The sequence below is a fragment of the Triticum aestivum genome, chromosome 7A (genome assembly GCF_018294505.1).
Source record: "Triticum aestivum cultivar Chinese Spring chromosome 7A, IWGSC CS RefSeq v2.1, whole genome shotgun sequence".
NCBI classification, from domain to species: domain Eukaryota; kingdom Viridiplantae; phylum Streptophyta; class Magnoliopsida; order Poales; family Poaceae; genus Triticum; species Triticum aestivum.
Genome location: NC_057812.1, coordinates 309,002,041 through 309,012,649, shown reverse-complemented (window position 1 = coordinate 309,012,649; position 10,609 = coordinate 309,002,041). Strand labels below are relative to the sequence as shown.

At 45.3% G+C, this 10,609-nt stretch overlaps 1 long non-coding RNA gene across 5 annotated transcripts; it reads left to right on the top strand.

The window, feature by feature from the left end:
* Positions 1-6,878: 6,878 nt before the first annotated feature.
* Positions 6,879-10,221, top strand: LOC123154661 (uncharacterized). Of its 5 annotated transcripts, none has more exons than XR_006476979.1 (4): positions 6,879-7,425; positions 7,550-8,105; positions 8,402-9,300; positions 10,006-10,221. It is a non-coding gene; the product is annotated as an uncharacterized lncRNA (long non-coding RNA). The 5 variants fall into 5 exon arrangements; XR_006476980.1 differs by having other exon boundaries at positions 6,879-7,472; XR_006476982.1 differs by having other exon boundaries at positions 6,879-7,869; positions 8,001-8,105.
* Positions 10,222-10,609: the final 388 nt, after the last annotated feature.

The following is a 10,609-nucleotide window of genomic DNA, read 5'->3' as shown; positions in this document are numbered from 1 at the left end:
CAAGAAACTTGGCATGCTATCATGGAGCGGCATCAACATGCCGTGGTGAAAAATTTGTCCCATTTGGGGAAGGTTTGGGTATAAGCTTCTCACAAACGAGAGCTTATCACAACAACCATGATGGTTTCGATAGGGAACGTACCACCTTTGGGACGGGACGATATCCGTTGCCTCTTATTGCTTTAAAAAACTTTCTAGTGTCAACATAGAAAAATAGGAGTGTTGTGTTCAATCTTGGAATTTTTCGGGGTTCGTTTGGCCTTATTTATACATTAACTGGGTTTTCTATGCATTTTATGTGCATAATTCAAATTTGAACTGCAAGCACATGCTCCAATGCACCAAAGTTGGTTGAAAAATTACATGTGCATCCTTGGGTGAATTTCTAGGTCCCATGCAAGAGATGGGAATGAAATTCAAACACCATGGGACTGTTGATTGCCGGCAAAATGTTGAGATGCCTGGTTTTTAAATTCTAGTAAATCCAAAACTCGTCTGAAATTCGTGAAACTTGGCTTGCTATCATGGAGTGGCATCAACATGACGTGGTGAAAATTTTGTCCCATTTGGGGCAGGTTCGGGTATAAGCTTCTCACAAACCATAACCTCTCACAACATGCATGATGGTTTCGACAGGGGACGTACCCCTTTGGTGATGAGACGATATCCGTTGCCTCTTATTGCTTTCAAAAAATTTCTAGTGTCAACATAGAACAATAGGAGTGTTGTGTTCAATCTTGGAATTTTTCAGGGTTCGTTTGGCCTTTTTTATACATTAACTGGGTTTTCTAGGCATTTTATGTGCATAATTCAAATTTGAACTACAAGCACATGCTCCAATGCAATAAAGTTGGTTGAAAAATCACATGTGTGTCTTTGGGTGAATTTGTAGGTCCCATGCAAGAGATGGGATGAATTTCAAACACCAAGGCACTATTGATTGCCGGAAAAACATTGAGAGACCTGGTTTTTAAATTTTAGTAAATCGAAAACTTGTCTGAAATTCAAGAAACTTGGCATGCTATCATGGAGCGGCATCAACATGCCGTGGTGAAAAATTTGTCCCATTTGGGGAAGGTTTGGGTATAAGCTTCTCACAAACGAGAGCTTATCACAACAACCATGATGGTATCGATAGGGAACGTACCACCTTTGGGACGGGACGATATCCGTTGCCTCTTATTCCTTTCAAAAAATTTCTAGTATCAACATAGAAAAATAGGAGTGTTGTGTTCAATCTTGGAATTTTTCGGGGTTCGTTTGGCCTTATTTATACATTAACTGGGTTTTCTATGCATTTTATGTGCATAATTCAAATTTGAACTACAAGCACATGCTCCAATGCACCAAAGTTGGTTGAAAAATTACATGTGCATCCTTGGGTGAATTTCTAGGTCCCATGCAAGAGATGGGAATGAAATTCAAACACCATGGGACTGTTGATTGCCGGCAAAATGTTGAGATGCCTGGTTTTTAAATTCTAGTAAATCCAAAACTCGTCTGAAATTCGTGAAACTTGGCTTGCTATCATGGAGCGGCATCAACATGACGTGGTGAAAATTTTGTCCCATTTGGGGCAGGTTCAGGTATAAGCTTCTCTCAAACCATAACCTCTCACAACATGCATGATGGTTTCGACAGGGGACGTACCCCTTTGGTGATGAGACGATATCCGTTGCCTCTTATTGCTTTCAAAAATTTCTAGTGTCAACATAGAACAATAGGAGTGTTGTGTTCAATCTTGGAATTTTTCAGGGTTCGTTTGGCCTTTTTTATACATTAACTGGGTTTTCTAGGCATTTTATGTGCATAATTCAAATTTGAACTACAAGCACATGCTCCAATGCACAAAAGTTGGTTGAAAAATCACATGTGTGTCCTTGGGTGAATTTCTAGGTCACATACAAGAGATGGGAATGAAATTCAAACACCAAGGCATTGTTGATTGCCAGCAAAACGTTGAGGTGCCTAGTTGAGGGAATCCTAGATTAGGGGGTCTCCGAACAGCCGGACTATATCCTTTAGCTGGACTGTTGGACTATGAAGATACGAGATTAAAGACTTTGTCCCGTGTCCGGATGGGACTCTCCTTGGCATGGAAGGCAAGCTAGGCAATACGGATATGTAGATCTCCGCCGTTGTAACCGACTCTGTGTAACCCTAGCCCCCTCCGGGGTCTATATAAACCGGAGGGTTTAGTCCGTAGGACAACATACAATCATAACATAGGCTAGCTTCTAGGGTTTAGTCTCTATGATCTTGTGGTAGATCAACTCTTGTAATACTCATATCATCAAGAACAATCAAGTAGGATGTAGGGTATTACCTCCATTAAGAGGGCCCAAACCTGGGTAAACATCGTGTCCCCTACCTCCTGTTACCATCCGCCTTAGACGCACAGTTCGGGACCCCCTACCCGAGATTCGCCGGTTTTGACACCAACATTGGTGCTTTCATTAAGAGTTCCACTGTGTCGTCATCATAAGGAGGGATGGCTCGTCTCGTTGTCAAGGACAGCATCACCTCTGGGGGAGCCCTGGCAGTAGGCCAGACTCTCTGACTAGGTGGCTTCGTCATGACCGCCCGCTCGGCCGCAGCACCGACGATGACTTCTCGGGTCATCGAAAATAGCCTCCACGTCGGCTTGAAATTTGCCGAGCAGATGGATCCAATGGAGCTCTCCTCTTTGAGCGAGCTCTTGGATCGCATCGCCTCTCTGGGAGTCGCTACGAACTACGATCGGATCGGGCTTAAACCTGACCAAAGGGAGATTAACTCTCCGCCGGTCACCCATCAGATCAGTGATGGAGGAGCAATGCGGCGATTCTCCCTCTATCCTGAGGACGAACTATGTCCGGATTCCCGAGCTCTCCGAGCCGGATACCCGCTCACGGGAGGACATCGCCCTAACCCTGAACCTAGAATCAGGCTGCATACCGAACCTACGGGGCAACATCCCGGAGCCCGAACTTCCAAGATCGGAAACTTCCCTGCCCCAGTGTCTCAGATTGGGTCAAGGTCCGGACTTAAATCCACCCACCCACCCAGATACAAATGATCTTTCCCACATTAGGCAAGCGCCCCAAGAGACACTACATCACTATTGGGCCAGATTCCTCCTTGTAATGAACAAGGTCAAGGACTGTCGCGAGGCAGACGCAATTTCGTTCTTTTGCAACAATTGCACGGACAAGGGAATCCTCAATGCCATAAGTCACCGTGACATAGCAGACTTTGCTGACTTGGCGGCCATAGTACGGAAGTACTGTGCGATGGAAAGTGCCTGGAAAACCCAAACAAAATTTTGGGATAATCCGGCTCTGATAAAACCCCCAGTCCGAATTAAAAGGGTGCACTCTCATAAGTCACCCGACTCAATTACAAAGAAGAAAAAGCCCACTACAGGGCATGGTACTGTATTGGAGGGATTGCTTAACGGGCCCTGCAAAATTCATACTATAGCGGATACCATACCAACACATAGCCTTAGAGCATCTTGGGTACTCCGGCAGGTGGCCAAGAGCAGTGAGGATCTCCTCATCCAAGAAACCCCAGAGCACCTTCCCGTGGATAACAATGCAGTATTGAAAGTCTTCGAGACCTTCGCCTCAAATAATAGGCGTAAGCGAGCACTCCGCAGCCTTGCCGAAGTCTTCCACGTGGCAGCAATTAATCCATGGAGCGACATGGCTATCACCTTCAATGCCAGTGACGAACCTAAATTCCAAACAACCCGAGCACCAGCTGCTTTGGTCCTTAGTCCAATTGTGGATGGCTTTCAGCTCACTAAAGTGCTCATGGATGGCGGCATCGGACTAAACCTCATTTATGAGGAGACTCTTCAAAAAATGGAAATAGACAACAACCATATTGAGCAAAGCAGCACGACCTTCCGAGGAATTATCCCTAGTCGGGAGGCATGTTATGCTAGGAAAATCACACTAGATGTGGTATTCGGCACTCCGAAGAATTACAAGTCCGAAGAAATCACATTCCAAGTGGCCCCGTTCAGTAGTGGATACCACCCCCTTCTAGGGCGGGAGGCATTCACGATTTTTCAAGCCATACCCCATTACGAGTACGTGAAGCTCAAAATGCCCGGACCCAATGGAATCATCACTCTAGCTAGTGATCCGGACATAGCACTCCGCGCCAAGAACAAAACAGCCGCACTGGCCCTCGAGGCATTATCCGAAGCCCTTGTGGCGGAGGAGTTAACCGCGCTGCGCTCCACAGTGGACAGGGACGACGTGATACTAGACAAAAGATCCAAGTCCACCTCCTTTAAACCAGCGGACGAAATAGTCAAATTCCAAGTCCATCCAAAGGACCCCACAAAAACAGCATCCATCGGGGCACAGTTAAACCCCGTCGTAGACGCCGCACTATGGGAGTTCCTGCGCGAGAATTGGGACATATTCGCCTAGCATCCTTTAGACATGCCAGGAATCCCACGCAGGCTGGCCGAGCATAGCCTTAATATTCTAAAAGGATTCAAGCCGGTCAAGCAGACTCTTCAGCGTTTCTCCGTACCTAAGCAACAAGCCATGGGAGAGGAGCTAGCCAAGCTACTAGAGGCCGGATTCATTAGAGAAATAAAACATCTGGACTGGCTAGCAAACCTGGTGATGGTGCCAAAGAAGGACAAATTATGGCGCCTATGCATCGACTTCAAGGACCTTAATAAGGCGTGCCCAAAGGATCCCTTCCCCTCCCTCGCATCGATCAAATTATCGACGCTGCCGCAGGACACGACTCATTGTGCTTCCTCGACGCATACTCCGGTTACCACCAAATTAAGATGGTGGAGTCCAATCAAGCCGCAACGGCATTCATCACTCCATATGGCCCCTTCTGTTTTAACACAATGCCCTTCGGGATCAAAAACGCCGGCGCAATATATCAGCGCATCATTCAGACATGTCTGGAAAAGAAGATTGGAAAAATAGTGGAGGCATACGTCGACGATGTGGTCATTAAAACCAGACACATCGACTCAGTAATAGATGACTTGAGGCTCATGTTCGACAATCTCCGAACATACGACATTAAGATCAATCCGGAAAAATGCGTTTTCGGCGTACCCGCTGGAAAGCTCCTGGGCTTTATCTCTCCAGCAGAGGAATTGAAGCAAATCCGGCTAAGATCTGGGCTCTGTCGCAGTTGGCTATCCCAACTGACCTCAAGCAAATCCAGAAGTTAACTGGATGTGTGGCGGCCTTAAGCAGCTTCATCTCCCGATTAGGAGAAAAGGCACTCCCCCTTTATCACCTTCTTCGGCGCACCGAACACTTCGAGTGGACGGACGCCGCCACAGCTGGATTGGAAGAAATAAAAGCCATCCTAGCCACCAACCCAATCGTGACTGCACCAAATGTCGGTGAACCAATGCTATTATATATAGCGGCAACTCACCAAGTTGTAAGCGCAATGCTCGTCGTCGAATGAGAGACATACGAACATAAATTCCCACTTCAAAAGCCGGTATATTATGTATCTACTGTCCTCACTCCATGCAAATCACGGTACCCACATTATCAAAAGATAGCATACACGGTATTCATGGCATCCCGGAAATTACGACACTACTTTTAAGAGTGTTCAATTACGGTGGCCTCCGAAGTACCACTCAACGACATAATAAACAACCGCGATGCCATGGGCCGGATTTGCCAAATGGGCTATCAAGCTCCTCCCGTTTGACATAACATATAAACCACGGCGAGCCATTAAGTCGCAAGTACTGGCCGATTTCATCACCGAATGGATAGAAGACGAACTCCCTAAAGAGTACGGCGCGTACTCCAATTGGATCATGCACTTCGACGGCTCCAAAATGCTGGCTGGTCTGGGGGCAGGCATCGTCTTAACGTCCCTCACTGGAGATACAGTTCAATACGTACTCCAAATATTGTACACAGACTGCAACAACACAGCCGAATACGAGGCCCTATTACCCGGTCTCCGGATGGTAGTTTCCATGGGCATTCAACGCCTGGAGGTGCGTGAGGATTCAAACCTCGCAATATCTCAAATAAATGGATACTTTGATGCCAAGGAACCGAAAATGGCGGCACAAAATGTCAGCTCGGTTCGAGGGGCTTGAATTCCACCATGTGGCCCGGGAAAATAATCAGGCGATGGATATCCTCGCCCGTATCGGCGCTAAGCGCGACCCTGTCCCACTGAACATCTTCTTGGAAAACGGTTTAAGCCATCCGTGGTATGGGAAGGGGACACTGACAATAATAGTCTGGACCCGGCCACAACACCAGATACCGAACACTCTGACACAATCGGAGGCTCTGCCATCGAAATAACACCTTCAGCCCACGTAATAATGGTCGTCATCGCCCCGTGGACAGAACCATTCCTGGCCTACCTAACCAGGAAGGAACTACCCGAGGACCAAAATGAAGCACACTGCATAGTGCGGCGATCTAAATCCTACAAGGTCCATGAGGGAGAGCTTTATAAGAAAAGCACTACCGGAGTCCTTCAAAGGTGCATCTCCAAAGAGGAAGGGCGAAAGCTTTTGGCAGAAATCCATGTCGGACTCGGCGGCCACCACGCCGCAGCCCGGGCCCTTGTAAGCAAGGCCTTCCGTATAGGTTTTTATTGGCCGACGGCCCGGGAAGATGTGCAGCATCTGGTCCAACATTGCGCCGATTGCCAGCTTTTTGCAAACCAAAGCCATAAGCCGCCTACCGCCCTCCAAACAATCCCCACTACTCGGCCCTTCGCGGTCTGGGGGCTTGATATGGTCGGACCCCTTAAAGGGGCACTACAACAAAAACCCACCTATCGCAACGGATATCTACCAACGATACATAACATGTGTTGTTTGTTCCACCTCCCACCTCCCCACCCCTCCCACACTTTGAGCTAACCTCCCCGTACCCAAAAATACACTTTTCTATCAAACATCTATCTCCCTCTCGCCTGATTCCCCTTTCTCGCCCAACTTCCATAACCATGACGCTGCCGCCACCGCCACCAATTGTTTTGAGGAACATACTAGCACCACCACAAGCCAGCCACACTGCGAGCCCCCAGCCTCCATGATGGCCGCAGCAGGCCACCATGCATGCGTGAGCAGCCGCCGCTGCCGAACTGGCCTGGCCAGATCTAGGCCCAAGCGTACATGAGAGCAGAAGCTCCGTGCACCACCGACCACCGCCTCCACCGTACCTCTCCGCTGCAAGCAGGCACCAGCGCCGGAGCCCTGGAGGAGCCACCCCGCCACCGTGGCCCCCCACCGCGTAGACCACTACCTGCCTCCACGAGGTCCCCCAACTCGTGAGCGCGACACTTGACTCCTGGAGAAACGGATCTCGCCGGGGCGGTTCTGCATGGGATTTGACCGTCGGAGGTTGCTGGTGATGGAGAGAGGGAGGAGGTGGAGCCAGCAACATTGTTGGGCCGGTAACAACACGCATCTTGAGAGACATGCACAATTCCTCCGAATCATTGTAATCTTTAACTGTTTATTCCATAAGAGCACGTTCTGGAAAAATTGATATGCAACTTCGAACTATTGGTATCACAGGTTTTGGTGGTAACACATGCTCACCTTCAGTTCAAACCAACAACAATGATCATGAACTGGTACCCTGTTTGTTTATTTGGAGCACACACAGATGAATCGTGGTGCACACCATTGCATAGTGTCGAAGTATGGATTGTAACCTTCATGTTATATACACAAGTGATTTATTCTGAACCCTAGTGCCACGGGTGTTTGGCACGATTCTCTCACCAATGGTTTCTAGGCCCACTACCTCGCGTCTGCACACGAGTTGCTGCGCTCGGGCCTAATGGTGTTGTGCCTCGCAGGCTACCTATGTTGGCGCTTAATCTTGACTGCAGGTTGGATCTGACACAAATTGCCTTATGGGCGCGTAATGTAGCTACGGTTCAGTTGTTGATGATCCCCCCCTTCTGTTTTCAAGATAAAACATGCATTGAACATATGATTAACTCTATTGACATCTATGCAGGAGCTCCAGGCTTCCTCTACATTGGCTTCGGGTTGTCATACCATGAAATCTCCAAGCTCTGTAAATCAATTCCGCGCTGAAGTTGTACTGCTCCATGACAAGTAGGTTAGTAGCATAAACTTTCCTGACCACCAATAAGATGTGTGTCGAGTGTATCTAATTATATTTTCCACCTGTATATCATCATGTGATTTTTTTCCATGAATTTTTTGTGCCTACTAGATGTCAGCTAACAGTTTGTCAGTCTCTAAATACTTGGAGTAGCTGTGATTTTGGTATGAAGTTTCCAGGTCATGTTTCAAACAGTTGACAGTAGATGCACAAATAAATAGGACTGTGTTAAGATCTTTAGCTTGCCTTTGCTGATTTGTAAGGGATTAACTTACTTTAATGGCATGCAGCTTCAGGGCAGATAGATATGTACAGATTACTACATCATCGGAGAGTAAGGTACCCATTCGCTCATCGATTAGGTATTTTGTACATTCCCATGTTTTGCCCATTACCCTATTTTGTACATTCCTATAGATTTTGATGTTCGGTTATTGAATGGCATGACAAATGATACAACATTAGGAAGCTAAAAGGTCACAAAGATCAAATTCTTTTGATATATAATATGCCACATTGGCAGGAATGGCTTATGGGTGGTATTTCTTAAAACTAGGTAAGTATTAAAAAAAACTAATCAGCCATGGTCTGCTTTTATTCAGACTGTTCAGCCATTACATAGGTCTCCTTTTGATGCATTTTCATAAATATGCATTTAGCTTATGTACTAGGTTGGTCTTCAACAATTAACTAGTGGCAAATCAATTTCTCTTCTTCTGTAAACATCTTGAATCTCACTTTCTCTAGAAACAAAACATCCAAACTTTTTCCTAGAGAAGCCCAAACGAATTCATGCCCCATCTGGGGCGGCCAAGACCATAGTCGTGGCTCATCTCTTCTAAATATTTGTTTGTGTCTGATGTCCTCATCTCAGATTGTGGTGGTGTTGCAGTCAGAGTGGAACCAAACTTCCTATAGCGGCTCAGTCTAGTATGGTACCTCCGATTTATCTTTCCTAACTTCTAATGAATTATTCTCTCATGTCCTCTCTTCTATACTAATTAGGGCACGATGGCAAGCAGAGTGGATTAGAAAGTTATCCAACAACACCCCTTTTCCGTTTCACAGTTAACAATGCCAACTGCCCCAAATCTGATGATGTGTTCCTTTTTCATGTTGTTCCTTCTACAGGTTCTGAGAATGCACTCATGGATTGCAAATTTCTAATGTCCGAAGTTGTAGTTCTCAGGTAACTACGCAGTTTTGTGTGACGGTTTTCAAGCTGATGGCATCGATATTTTCTCTCTTAATACATCATAGAAAGCAAAACTAATTAGTGCAGAGTCCTTTGGAAAATAGAAAGACAATTCTTTAGTCGATATTATTGTTATCTAAGTACTTACCACCTAGTTGGTTGTCGAATTCATCTCATTATTAATATAATACAATCTTTGGATAATTGTTAGTAGTAAATACATGTTGATGGTTGTTGATAGTTACTAGGCACATCCGATTGATCAAAGATGCCTGCGACATGTTTCGTTCGGCTCCAGAAACGTATTGATTTTATCGTATTGGGAAGCTTCATTTGGTTGGTGCAGATATGTTCCAGTTTTCCAATCAGCTTTGATCTGGGCATTTTTAGTTTTGTGAAGTCCTGTATCAGAAACCACAGCTATAAAAGACATTGCAGGTGAATGGTATGGTTTCAGGAAGCATTGAAATCAGGAACCGCTATTTTTCTGCGAACCAAACACGTCATTAGTGTCTTAATCTGAACTCTACTAAGTTATGTGTAAGACATACATATGCTTATGTCTGTTCTCCGAAACATCTTCTCTTGGACACGTGGTATTTTTATGTGGATCCTTTCCGTAGAATGCATAGCATGTATATTTTTAGACTTCAAATTTCGAATTTATAACTGAATAGTATTATGCTTTTTTCTTTGTAGGTTGATGAGAAGTTCAATACTAGGTGATTACTTGGATCCTTGGATAATTTATGCTGATCTTTGGTACTTGGAGGAGAGTGAAGACAGTTCACAGAATTTTAGTAATTTATATGCTTTAAAATATTTCATATTCTAGGAAATTGATGTACTCCTAATAGATGATACTTGCATTGCAATGTAACAGATTATGCCATTGAATCAATATATTAGTTTCATTTCTACGAATTTTACTGAAGTTGTACCTTGTAGTGCGAGCTCAAAAAAAGGTGTCATGTGCTGCTATTTGAACAACCTACTATTATAAATGATTATATATAGTGGTTATTCTATTTGTGCAAACAACAACACATAGAAGCGTTGGATGAATCTGTTGTTGGCTTGCAACACATTATTCTTGAGATTACCAACGGATCTATATACGTTGTTGTAGACCCTTGCAACGCCACCAACGACAATGCATAATAATTCGTTGATGTAGACCTTAGCAATGCTTATATGGACAAAAGGCAACCCAGTGATGCGTTGTTGAAGGGGGGTTCCTGTTATAGTGGGGGAACCCATAAGAAAAAATACTTACTGGTCATGGTGGACAAATTCATCAAAT